The 12965-nt window shown below is 50.3% G+C and overlaps 7 non-coding genes across 7 annotated transcripts; all 7 read left to right on the forward strand.

The window, feature by feature from the left end:
• The first annotated feature begins 1689 nt into the window (after positions 1-1689).
• On the forward strand, positions 1690-1761 carry trnad-guc (transfer RNA aspartic acid (anticodon GUC)). Its single transcript has one exon. It is a non-coding gene; the product is annotated as a tRNA-Asp (tRNA).
• A 1740-nt stretch (positions 1762-3501) lies between these two features.
• On the forward strand, positions 3502-3573 carry trnad-guc (transfer RNA aspartic acid (anticodon GUC)). The gene has a single exon. It is a non-coding gene; the product is annotated as a tRNA-Asp (tRNA).
• A 1740-nt stretch (positions 3574-5313) lies between these two features.
• Positions 5314-5385, forward strand: trnad-guc (transfer RNA aspartic acid (anticodon GUC)). Its single transcript has one exon. It is a non-coding gene; the product is annotated as a tRNA-Asp (tRNA).
• Positions 5386-7131: 1746 nt separating this feature from the next.
• Positions 7132-7203, forward strand: trnad-guc (transfer RNA aspartic acid (anticodon GUC)). Its single transcript has one exon. It is a non-coding gene; the product is annotated as a tRNA-Asp (tRNA).
• A 1743-nt stretch (positions 7204-8946) lies between these two features.
• trnad-guc (transfer RNA aspartic acid (anticodon GUC)) lies at positions 8947-9018 on the forward strand. Its single transcript has one exon. It is a non-coding gene; the product is annotated as a tRNA-Asp (tRNA).
• A 1746-nt stretch (positions 9019-10764) lies between these two features.
• On the forward strand, positions 10765-10836 carry trnad-guc (transfer RNA aspartic acid (anticodon GUC)). The gene has a single exon. It is a non-coding gene; the product is annotated as a tRNA-Asp (tRNA).
• A 1752-nt stretch (positions 10837-12588) lies between these two features.
• Positions 12589-12660, forward strand: trnad-guc (transfer RNA aspartic acid (anticodon GUC)). Its single transcript has one exon. It is a non-coding gene; the product is annotated as a tRNA-Asp (tRNA).
• Positions 12661-12965: the final 305 nt, after the last annotated feature.

A 12965-nucleotide genomic window follows, 5' to 3' on the forward strand; every position in this document is an offset into this window, starting at 1 on the left:
AAGTCCCATGCGTTCCCAGGGCGGAGCGGTCTGCTCTTGTCAACAAACAAAACCTACGATACTCTCCATTCTGCTCTCCCTGGCCAACTTGTCCTTTCATCTACCAAGGAGATGATCATTTGAGACTTCCTCATTCTTTGGCGACAAATGAAAACTGCCGTCCTCAAGAAGGCTCACCGGACCAGAAACCTTGTCTGCTTTCTTCCCCTTCCCCCACCCCCACTCCAGATGCTGACTTGCTCCAGCAATTTCTGTTTCCCACTCTGATTTTGTTGTCACTTCGTCCCGTCAGTGGGCATATAGCTCGCACGCAAACGGCGTGCAAATTAAAACCTTTAAGCAACCGGTAGCGACAAATGACAGTGAGCTTTCCCCTCTCCCTCGCTCCAATCAAAAAGGGGTCAGACCCCTCAGAGTTTGGACCCGATCCTGCCATCAAGGTGATGCAACACCATCCCCTGCTGCTGGCAGACTGTACTACACCCACAGTGGAAAGTCAAAGTCATCTGAGTGGCATCGTCTGCTCTTCTCGATAGAAGGACAAAGCCCAGTGGCTGGGTTAACATGAAGGTCAACACAGAGGCAAGCTTGAGAAAGCACGTGCAGGTACTCAACCTACACTGTTGGCATCATAGGAGCACCACAGTGTGGAAGCAGGCCATTCACACTGACCCTTCTGAAGAGAAACCCATGCAGATCCATGCTTGGTACTGAGGGATCCCAGCAAAAGTTCACCGGTTCCCAATGTTGGGGACGTCCAGAACCAGGGGTGACAGTCTCCGAACGAAGGGCAAGCGATTCAGGAAGAATTTTTCTCTCAGAGAGTGGTGAACCTGTGGACTTGTCTCCCACAGGAAGATGCGGCTATGCCGGTTTGTGAGATACACTCAAGAGGGAGCCGGACGTAGACCTTGCAGCTAAAGGGATCCAGGGGTACGGAGAGGAAGCTGGAGTGCTTACTGAAATTACATGTTCAATCGTGATCACATTGAACGGTGGCGGTGTCTTGAAGGGCTGAATGGAACAAGTGAGGACTGCAGTTGCTGGAAATCAGAGTCTCGATCAGTGTGGCGCTGGAAACGCGAAGCAAGTCAGGCAGCATCCTGATTTTCCTGCTCCTCGGATTCTGCCTGACTTGAAGGGCTGAATGGCCTACTCCTGCACTTAATTTCTACGTTTCGATGTTAAATGCATGGCTGAGAGATCTGATGCAGCGTACAGTAAAGTCACCCCACCGTCCTCCGGGAGCACTGCTCTCTGATGAGGAAGCGATTGATGGGTGGTAGTAGAACCTGAGGGGACGAGCTTGAAAAAGGGAAGCTTTCGTGCTGAGTCCATTTGGCAGTGGGAATTGAAGCCAGGCTGTTGGATTTGTGCTGTCGTACACAAATCAGTTTGTTAGAAGCAGGTAATGGGAGAGCGCGCGTGGATCAGCAGCAGACGAAGTTTAACGCAGACGGTAGGGCACAACGAAAAGGCTGTTTTACAGCAGCAGCAGCAGCAGCGGCGGATTACTTGAAAGAAAGATAGTCGAATAATAAAACATGAAAACAACAATAACTATTCTCTTAATCATCTCCACAGAGGTAGAAGATGATCTAAAGGAGAACTCAAATTGACAACAAAATCCAAATTTCACATAAGAACATTCTACCTAATACGGATGCGACAGAGTGCGCTGTCGTCCAATCCTCGGTAGTATAGTGGTTAGTATCCCCGCCTGTCACGCGGGAGACCGGGGTTCAATTCCCCGCCGGGGAGTCTGCGGCATTTTGAGAGGCCAGCTCCATATCTCAATGCAGGAGTGCCGATTTCAAGTCCCATGCGTTCCCAGGGCGGAGCGGTCTGCTCTTGTCAACAAACAAAACCTACGATACTCTCCATTCTGCTCTCCCTGGCCAACTTGTCCTTTCATCTACCAAGGAGATGATCATTTGAGACTTCCTCATTTTTTGGCGACAAATGAAAACTGCCGTCCTCAAGAAGGCTCACCGGACCAGAAACCTTGTCTGCTTTCTTCCCCTTCCCCCACCCCCACTCCAGATGCTGACTTGCTCCAGCAATTTCTGTTTCCCACTCTGATTTTGTTGTCACTTCGTCCCGTCAGTGGGCATATAACTCGCACGCAAACGGCGTGCAAATTAAAACCTTTAAGCAACCGGTAGCGACAAATGACAGTGAGCTTTCCCCTCTCCCTCGCTCCAATCAAAAAGGGGTCAGACCCCTCAGAGTTTGGACCCGATCCTGCCATTAAGGTGATGCAACACCATCCCCTGCTGCTGGCAGACTGTACTACACCCACAGTGGAAAGTCAAAGTCATCTGAGTGGCATCGTCTGCTCTTCTCGATAGAAGGACAAAGCCCAGTGGCTGGGTTAACATGAAGGTCAACACAGAGGCAAGCTTGAGAAAGCACGTGCAGGTACTCAACCTACACTGTTGGCATCATAGGAGCACCACAGTGTGGAAGCAGGCCATTCACACTGACCCTTCTGAAGAGAAACCCATGCAGATCCATGCTTGGTACTGAGGGATCCCAGCAAAAGTTCACCGGTTCCCAATGTTGGGGACGTCCAGAACCAGGGGTGACAGTCTCCGAACGAAGGGCAAGCGATTCAGGAAGAATTTTTCTCTCAGAGAGTGGTGAACCTGTGGACTTGTCTCCCACAGGAAGATGCGGCTATGCCGGTTTGTGAGATACACTCAAGAGGGAGCCGGACGTAGACCTTGCAGCTAAAGGGATCCAGGGGTACGGAGAGGAAGCTGGAGTGCTTACTGAAATTACATGTTCAATCGTGATCACATTGAACGGTGGCGGTGTCTTGAAGGGCTGAATGGAACAAGTGAGGACTGCAGTTGCTGGAAATCAGAGTCTCGATCAGTGTGGCGCTGGAAACGCGAAGCAAGTCAGGCAGCATCCTGATTTTCCTGCTCCTCGGATTCTGCCTGACTTGAAGGGCTGAATGGCCTACTCCTGCACTTAATTTCTACGTTTCGATGTTAAATGCATGGCTGAGAGATCTGATGCAGCGTACAGTAAAGTCACCCCACCGTCCTCCGGGAGCACTGCTCTCTGATGAGGAAGCGATTGATGGGTGGTAGTAGAACCTGAGGGGACGAGCTTGAAAAAGGGAAGCTTTCGTGCTGAGTCCATTTGGCAGTGGGAATTGAAGCCAGGCTGTTGGATTTGTGCTGTCGTACACAAATCAGTTTGTTAGAAGCAGGTAATGGGAGAGCGCGCGTGGATCAGCAGCAGACGAAGTTTAACGCAGACGGTAGGGCACAACGAAAAGGCTGTTTTACAGCAGCAGCAGCAGCGGCGGATTACTTGAAAGAAAGATAGTCGAATAATAAAACATGAAAACAACAATAACTATTCTCTTAATCATCTCCACAGAGGTAGAAGATGATCTAAAGGAGAACTCAAATTGACAACAAAATCCAAATTTCACATAAGAACATTCTACCTAATACGGATGCGACAGAGTGCGCTGTCGTCCAATCCTCGGTAGTATAGTGGTTAGTATCCCCGCCTGTCACGCGGGAGACCGGGGTTCAATTCCCCGCCGGGGAGTCTGCGGCATTTTGAGAGGCCAGCTCCATATCTCAATGCAGGAGTGCCGATTTCAATTCCCATGCGTTCCCAGGGCCGAGCGGTCTGCTCTTGTCAACAAACAAAACCTACGATACTCTCCATTCTGCTCTCCCTGGCCAACTTGTCCTTTCATCTACCAAGGAGATGATCATTTGAGACTTCCTCCTTTTTTGGCGACAAATGAAAACTGCCGTCCTCAAGAAGGCTCACCGGACCAGAAACCTTGTCTGCTTTCTTCCCCTTCCCCCACCCCCACTCCAGATGCTGACTTGCTCCAGCAATTTCTGTTTCCCACTCTGATTTTGTTGTCACTTCGTCCCGTCAGTGGGCATATAGCTCGCACGCAAACGGCGTGCAAATTAAAACCTTTAAGCAACCGGTAGCGACAAATGACAGTGAGCTTTCCCCTCTCCCTCGCTCCAATCAAAAAGGGGTCAGACCCCTCAGAGTTTGGACCCGATCCTGCCATCAAGGTGATGCAACACCATCCCCTGCTGCTGGCAGACTGTACTACACCCACAGTGGAAAGTCAAAGTCATCTGAGTGGCATCGTCTGCTCTTCTCGATAGAAGGACAAAGCCCAGTGGCTGGGTTAACATGAAGGTCAACACAGAGGCAAGCTTGAGAAAGCACGTGCAGGTACTCAACCTACACTGTTGGCATCATAGGAGCACCACAGTGTGGAAGCAGGCCATTCACACTGACCCTTCTGAAGAGAAACCCATGCAGATCCATGCTTGGTACTGAGGGATCCCAGCAAAAGTTCACCGGTTCCCAATGTTGGGGACGTCCAGAACCAGGGGTCACAGTCTCCGAACGAAGGGCAAGCGATTCAGGAAGAATTTTTCTCTCAGAGAGTGGTGAACCTGTGGACTTGTCTCCCACAGGAAGATGCGGCTATGCCGGTTTGTGAGATACACTCAAGAGGGAGCCGGACGTAGACCTTGCAGCTAAAGGGATCCAGGGGTACGGAGAGGAAGCTGGAGTGCTTACTGAAATTACATGTTCAATCGTGATCACATTGAACGGTGGCGGTGTCTTGAAGGGCTGAATGGAACAAGTGAGGACTGCAGTTGCTGGAAATCAGAGTCTCGATCAGTGTGGCGCTGGAAACGCGAAGCAAGTCAGGCAGCATCCTGATTTTCCTGCTCCTCGGATTCTGCCTGACTTGAAGGGCTGAATGGCCTACTCCTGCACTTAATTTCTACGTTTCGATGTTAAATGCATGGCTGAGAGATCTGATGCAGCGTACAGTAAAGTCACCCCACCGTCCTCCGGGAGCACTGCTCTCTGATGAGGAAGCGATTGATGGGTGGTAGTAGAACCTGAGGGGACGAGCTTGAAAAAGGGAAGCTTTCGTGCTGAGTCCATTTGGCAGTGGGAATTGAAGCCAGGCTGTTGGATTTGTGCTGTCGTACACAAATCAGTTTGTTAGAAGCAGGTAATGGGAGAGCGCGCGTGGATCAGCAGCAGACGAAGTTTAACGCAGACGGTAGGGCACAACGAAAAGGCTGTTTTACAGCAGCAGCAGCAGCGGCGGATTACTTGAAAGAAAGATAGTCGAATAATAAAACATGAAAACAACAATAACTATTCTCTTAATCATCTCCACAGAGGTAGAAGATGATCTAAAGGAGAACTCAAATTGACAACAAAATCCAAATTTCACATAAGAACATTCTACCTAATACGGATGCGACAGAGTGCGCTGTCGTCCAATCCTCGGTAGTATAGTGGTTAGTATCCCCGCCTGTCACGCGGGAGACCGGGGTTCAATTCCCCGCCGGGGAGTCTGCGGCATTTTGAGAGGCCAGCTCCATATCTCAATGCAGGAGTGCCGATTTCAAGTCCCATGCGTTCCCAGGGCGGAGCGGTCTGCTCTTGTCAACAAACAAAACCTACGATACTCTCCATTCTGCTCTCCCTGGCCAACTTGTCCTTTCATCTACCAAGGAGATGATCATTTGAGACTTCCTCATTTTTTGGCGACAAATGAAAACTGCCGTCCTCAAGAAGGCTCACCGGACCAGAAACCTTGTCTGCTTTCTTCCCCTTCCCCCACCCCCACTCCAGATGCTGACTTGCTCCAGCAATTTCTGTTTCCCACTCTGATTTTGTTGTCACTTCGTCCCGTCAGTGGGCATATAACTCGCACGCAAACGGCGTGCAAATTAAAACCTTTAAGCAACCGGTAGCGACAAATGACAGTGAGCTTTCCCCTCTCCCTCGCTCCAATCAAAAAGGGGTCAGACCCCTCAGAGTTTGGACCCGATCCTGCCATTAAGGTGATGCAACACCATCCCCTGCTGCTGGCAGACTGTACTACACCCACAGTGGAAAGTCAAAGTCATCTGAGTGGCATCGTCTGCTCTTCTCGATAGAAGGACAAAGCCCAGTGGCTGGGTTAACATGAAGGTCAACACAGAGGCAAGCTTGAGAAAGCACGTGCAGGTACTCAACCTACACTGTTGGCATCATAGGAGCACCACAGTGTGGAAGCAGGCCATTCACACTGACCCTTCTGAAGAGAAACCCATGCAGATCCATGCTTGGTACTGAGGGATCCCAGCAAAAGTTCACCGGTTCCCAATGTTGGGGACGTCCAGAACCAGGGGTGACAGTCTCCGAACGAAGGGCAAGCGATTCAGGAAGAATTTTTCTCTCAGAGAGTGGTGAACCTGTGGACTTGTCTCCCACAGGAAGATGCGGCTATGCCGGTTTGTGAGATACACTCAAGAGGGAGCCGGACGTAGACCTTGCAGCTAAAGGGATCCAGGGGTACGGAGAGGAAGCTGGAGTGCTTACTGAAATTACATGTTCAATCGTGATCACATTGAACGGTGGCGGTGTCTTGAAGGGCTGAATGGAACAAGTGAGGACTGCAGTTGCTGGAAATCAGAGTCTCGATCAGTGTGGCGCTGGAAACGCGAAGCAAGTCAGGCAGCATCCTGATTTTCCTGCTCCTCGGATTCTGCCTGACTTGAAGGTCTGAATGGCCTACTCCTGCACTTAATTTCTACGTTTCGATGTTAAATGCATGGCTGAGAGATCTGATGCAGCGTACAGTAAAGTCACCCCACCGTCCTCCGGGAGCACTGCTCTCTGATGAGGAAGCGATTGATGGGTGGTAGTAGAACCTGAGGGGACGAGCTTGAAAAAGGGAAGCTTTCGTGCTGAGTCCATTTGGCAGTGGGAATTGAAGCCAGGCTGTTGGATTTGTGCTGTCGTACACAAATCAGTTTGTTAGAAGCAGGTAATGGGAGAGCGCGCGTGGATCAGCAGCAGACGAAGTTTAACGCAGACGGTAGGGCACAACGAAAAGGCTGTTTTACAGCAGCAGCAGCAGCAGCAGCGGCGGATTACTTGAAAGAAAGATAGTCGAATAATAAAACATGAAAACAACAATAACTATTCTCTTAATCATCTCCACAGAGGTAGAAGATGATCTAAAGGAGAACTCAAATTGACAACAAAATCCAAATTTCACATAAGAACATTCTACCTAATACGGATGCGACAGAGTGCGCTGTCGTCCAATCCTCGGTAGTATAGTGGTTAGTATCCCCGCCTGTCACGCGGGAGACCGGGGTTCAATTCCCCGCCGGGGAGTCTGCGGCATTTTGAGAGGCCAGCTCCATATCTCAATGCAGGAGTGCCGATTTCAAGTCCCATGCGTTCCCAGGGCGGAGCGGTCTGCTCTTGTCAACAAACAAAACCTACGATACTCTCCATTCTGCTCTCCCTGGCCAACTTGTCCTTTCATCTACCAAGGAGATGATCATTTGAGACTTCCTCCTTTTTTGGCGACAAATGAAAACTGCCGTCCTCAAGAAGGCTCACCGGACCAGAAACCTTGTCTGCTTTCTTCCCCTTCCCCCACCCCCACTCCAGATGCTGACTTGCTCCAGCAATTTCTGTTTCCCACTCTGATTTTGTTGTCACTTCGTCCCGTCAGTGGGCATATAACTCGCACGCAAACGGCGTGCAAATTAAAACCTTTAAGCAACCGGTAGCGACAAATGACAGTGAGCTTTCCCCTCTCCCTCGCTCCAATCAAAAAGGGGTCAGACCCCTCAGAGTTTGGACCCGATCCTGCCATTAAGGTGATGCAACACCATCCCCTGCTGCTGGCAGACTGTACTACACCCACAGTGGAAAGTCAAAGTCATCTGAGTGGCATCGTCTGCTCTTCTCGATAGAAGGACAAAGCCCAGTGGCTGGGTTAACATGAAGGTCAACACAGAGGCAAGCTTGAGAAAGCACGTGCAGGTACTCAACCTACACTGTTGGCATCATAGGAGCACCACAGTGTGGAAGCAGGCCATTCACACTGACCCTTCTGAAGAGAAACCCATGCAGATCCATGCTTGGTACTGAGGGATCCCAGCAAAAGTTCACCGGTTCCCAATGTTGGGGACGTCCAGAACCAGGGGTCACAGTCTCCGAACGAAGGGCAAGCGATTCAGGAAGAATTTTTCTCTCAGAGAGTGGTGAACCTGTGGACTTGTCTCCCACAGGAAGATGCGGCTATGCCGGTTTGTGAGATACACTCAAGAGGGAGCCGGACGTAGACCTTGCAGCTAAAGGGATCCAGGGGTACGGAGAGGAAGCTGGAGTGCTTACTGAAATTACATGTTCAATCGTGATCACATTGAACGGTGGCGGTGTCTTGAAGGGCTGAATGGAACAAGTGAGGACTGCAGTTGCTGGAAATCAGAGTCTCGATCAGTGTGGCGCTGGAAACGCGAAGCAAGTCAGGCAGCATCCTGATTTTCCTGCTCCTCGGATTCTGCCTGACTTGAAGGGCTGAATGGCCTACTCCTGCACTTAATTTCTACGTTTCGATGTTAAATGCATGGCTGAGAGATCTGATGCAGCGTACAGTAAAGTCACCCCACCGTCCTCCGGGAGCACTGCTCTCTGATGAGGAAGCGATTGATGGGTGGTAGTAGAACCTGAGGGGACGAGCTTGAAAAAGGGAAGCTTTCGTGCTGAGTCCATTTGGCAGTGGGAATTGAAGCCAGGCTGTTGGATTTGTGCTGTCGTACACAAATCAGTTTGTTAGAAGCAGGTAATGGGAGAGCGCGCGTGGATCAGCAGCAGACGAAGTTTAACGCAGACGGTAGGGCACAACGAAAAGGCTGTTTTACAGCAGCAGCAGCAGCAGCGGCGGATTACTTGAAAGAAAGATAGTCGAATCATAAAACATGAAAACAACAATAACTATTCTCTTAATCATCTCCACAGAGGTAGAAGATGATCTAAAGGAGAACTCAAATTGACAACAAAATCCAAATTTCACATAAGAACATTCTACCTAATACGGATGCGACAGAGCGCGCTGTCGTCCAATCCTCGGTAGTATAGTGGTTAGTATCCCCGCCTGTCACGCGGGAGACCGGGGTTCAGTTCCCCGCCGGGGAGTCTGCGGCATTTTGAGAGGCCAGCTCCATATCTCAATGCAGGAGTGCCGATTTCAAGTCCCATGCGTTCCCAGGGCGGAGCGGTCTGCTCTTGTCAACAAACAAAACCTACGATACTCTCCATTCTGCTCTCCCTGGCCAACTTGTCCTTTCATCTACCAAGGAGATGATCATTTGAGACTTCCTCATTCTTTGGCGACAAATGAAAACTGCCGTCCTCAAGAAGGCTCACCGGACCAGAAACCTTGTCTGCTTTCTTCCCCTTCCCCCACCCCCACTCCAGATGCTGACTTGCTCCAGCAATTTCTGTTTCCCACTCTGATTTTGTTGTCACTTCGTCCCGTCAGTGGGCATATAACTCGCACGCAAACGGCGTGCAAATTAAAACCTTTAAGCAACCGGTAGCGACAAATGACAGTGAGCTTTCCCCTCTCCCTCGCTCCAATCAAAAAGGGGTCAGACCCCTCAGAGTTTGGACCCGATCCTGCCATTAAGGTGATGCAACACCATCCCCTGCTGCTGGCAGACTGTACTACACCCACAGTGGAAAGTCAAAGTCATCTGAGTGGCATCGTCTGCTCTTCTCGATAGAAGGACAAAGCCCAGTGGCTGGGTTAACATGAAGGTCAACACAGAGGCAAGCTTGAGAAAGCACGTGCAGGTACTCAACCTACACTGTTGGCATCATAGGAGCACCACAGTGTGGAAGCAGGCCATTCACACTGACCCTTCTGAAGAGAAACCCATGCAGATCCAGGCTTGGTACTGAGGGATCCCAGCAAAAGTTCACCGGTTCCCAATGTTGGGGGCATCCAGAACCAGGGGTCACAGTCTCCGAACGAAGGGCAAGCGATTCAGGAAGAATTTTTCTCTCAGAGAGTGGAGAACCTGTGGACTTGTCTCCCACAGGAAGATGCGGCTATGCCGGTTTGTGAGATACACTCAAGAGGGAGCCGGACGTAGACCTTGCAGCTAAAGGGATCCAGGGGTACGGAGTGGAAGCTGGAGTGCTTACTGAAATTACATGTTCAATCGTGATCACATTGAACGGTGGCGGTGTCTTGAAGGGCTGAATGGAACAAGTGAGGACTGCAGTTGCTGGAAATCAGAGTCTCGATCAGAGTGGCGCTGGAAACGCGAAGCAAGTCAGGCAGCATCCTGATTTTCCTGCTCCTCGGATTCTGCCTGACTTGAAGGGCTGAATGGCCTACTCCTGCACTTAATTTCTACGTTTCGATGTTAAATGCATGGCTGAGAGATCTGATGCAGCGTACAGTAAAGTCACCCCACCGTCCTCCGGGAGCACTGCTCTCTGATGAGGAAGCGATTGATGGGTGGTAGTAGAACCTGAGGGGACGAGCTTGAAAAAGGGAAGCTTTCGTGCTGAGTCCATTTGGCAGTGGGAATTGAAGCCAGGCTGTTGGATTTGTGCTGTCGTACACAAATCAGTTTGTTAGAAGCAGGTAATGGGAGAGCGCGCGTGGATCAGCAGCAGACGAAGTTTAACGCAGACGGTAGGGCACAACGAAAAGGCTGTTTTACAGCAGCAGCAGCAGCAGCGGCGGCGGATTACTTGAAAGAAAGATAGTCGAATAATAAAACATGAAAACAACAATAACTATTCTCTTAATCATCTCCACAGAGGTAGAAGATGATCTAAAGGAGAACTCAAATTGACAACAAAATCCAAATTTCACATAAGAACATTCTACCTAATACGGATGCGACAGAGCGCGCTGTCGTCCAATCCTCGGTAGTATAGTGGTTAGTATCCCCGCCTGTCACGCGGGAGACCGGGGTTCAATTCCCCGCCGGGGAGTCTGCGACATTTTGAGAGGCCAGCTCCATATCTCAATGCAGGAGTGCCGATTTCAAGTCCCATGCGTTCCCAGGGCCGAGCGGTCTGCTCTTGTCAACAAACAAAACCTACGATACTCTCCATTCTGCTCTCCCTGGCCAACTTGTCCTTTCATCTACCAATGAGATGATCATTTGAGACTTCCTCATTTTTTGGCGACAAATGAAAACTGCCGTCCTCAAGAAGGCTCACCGGACCAGAAACCTTGTCTGCTTTCTTCCCCTTCCCCCACCCCCACTCCAGATGCTGACTTGCTCCAGCAATTTCTGTTTCCCACTCTGATTTTGTTGTCACTTCGTCCCGTCAGTGGGCATATAACTCGCACGCAAATGGCGTGCAAAATAAAACCTTTAAGCAACCGGTAGCGACAAATGACAGTGAGCTTTCCCCTCTCCCTCGCTCCAATCAAAAAGGGGTCAGACCCCTCAGAGTTTGGACCCGATCCTGCCATTAAGGTGATGCAACACCATCCCCTGCTGCTGGCAGACTGTACTACACCCACAGTGGAAAGTCAAAGTCATCTGAGTGGCATCGTCTGCTCTTCTCGATAGAAGGACAAAGCCCAGTGGCTGGGTTAACATGAAGGTCAACACAGAGGCAAGCTTGAGAAAGCACGTGCAGGTACTCAACCTACACTGTTGGCATCATAGGAGCACCACAGTGTGGAAGCAGGCCATTCACACTGACCCTTCTGAAGAGAAACCCATGCAGATCCATGCTTGGTACTGAGGGATCCCAGCAAAAGTTCACCGGTTCCCAATGTTGGGGGCGTCCAGAACCAGGGGTGACAGTCTCCGAACGAAGGGCAAGCGATTCAGGAAGAATTTTTCTCTCAGAGAGTGGTGAACCTGTGGACTTGTCTCCCACAGGAAGATGCGGCTATGCCGGTTTGTGAGATACACTCAAGAGGGAGCCGGACGTAGACCTTGCAGCTAAAGGGATCCAGGGGTACGGAGAGGAAGCTGGAGTGCTTACTGAAATTACATGTTCAATCGTGATCACATTGAACGGTGGCGGTGTCTTGAAGGGCTGAATGGAACAAGTGAGGACTGCAGTTGCTGGAAATCAGAGTCTCGATCAGAGTGGCGCTGGAAACGCGAAGCAAGTCAGGCAGCATCCTGATTTTCCTGCTCCTCGGATTCTGCCTGACTTGAAGGGCTGAATGGCCTACTCCTGCACTTAATTTCTACGTTTCGATGTTAAATGCATGGCTGAGAGATCTGATGCAGCGTACAGTAAAGTCACCCCACCGTCCTCCGGGAGCACTGCTCTCTGATGAGGAAGCGATTGATGGGTGGTAGTAGAACCTGAGGGGACGAGCTTGAAAAAGGGAAGCTTTCGTGCTGAGTCCATTTGGCAGTGGGAATTGAAGCCAGGCTGTTGGATTTGTGCTGTCGTACACAAATCAGTTTGTTAGAAGCAGGTAATGGGAGAGCGCGCGTGGATCAGCAGCAGACGAAGTTTAACGCAGACGGTAGGGCACAACGAAAAGGCTGTTTTACAGCAGCAGCAGCAGCAGCAGCAGCAGCGGCGGATTACTTGAAAGAAAGATAGTCGAATCATAAAACATGAAAACAACAATAACTATTCTCTTAATCATCTCCACAGAGGTAGAAGATGATCTAAAGGAGAACTCAAATTGACAACAAAATCCAAATTTCACATAAGAACATTCTACCTAATACGGATGCGACAGAGCGCGCTGTCGTCCAATCCTCGGTAGTATAGTGGTTAGTATCCCCGCCTGTCACGCGGGAGACCGGGGTTCAATTCCCCGCCGGGGAGTCTGCGGCATTTTGAGAGGCCAGCTCCATATCTCAATGCAGGAGTGCCGATTTCAATTCCCATGCGTTCCCAGGGCCGAGCGGTCTGCTCTTGTCAACAAACAAAACCTACGATACTCTCCATTCTGCTCTCCCTGGCCAACTTGTCCTTTCATCTACCAAGGAGATGATCATTTGAGACTTCCTCATTTTTTGGCGACAAATGAAAACTGCCGTCCTCAAGAAGGCTCACCGGACCAGAAACCTTGTCTGCTTTCTTCCCCTTCCCCCACCCCCACTCCAGATGCTGACTTGCTCCAGCAATTT

The sequence above is a fragment of the Chiloscyllium punctatum genome, chromosome 30 (genome assembly GCF_047496795.1).
Source record: "Chiloscyllium punctatum isolate Juve2018m chromosome 30, sChiPun1.3, whole genome shotgun sequence".
Lineage (NCBI taxonomy): Eukaryota > Metazoa > Chordata > Chondrichthyes > Orectolobiformes > Hemiscylliidae > Chiloscyllium > Chiloscyllium punctatum.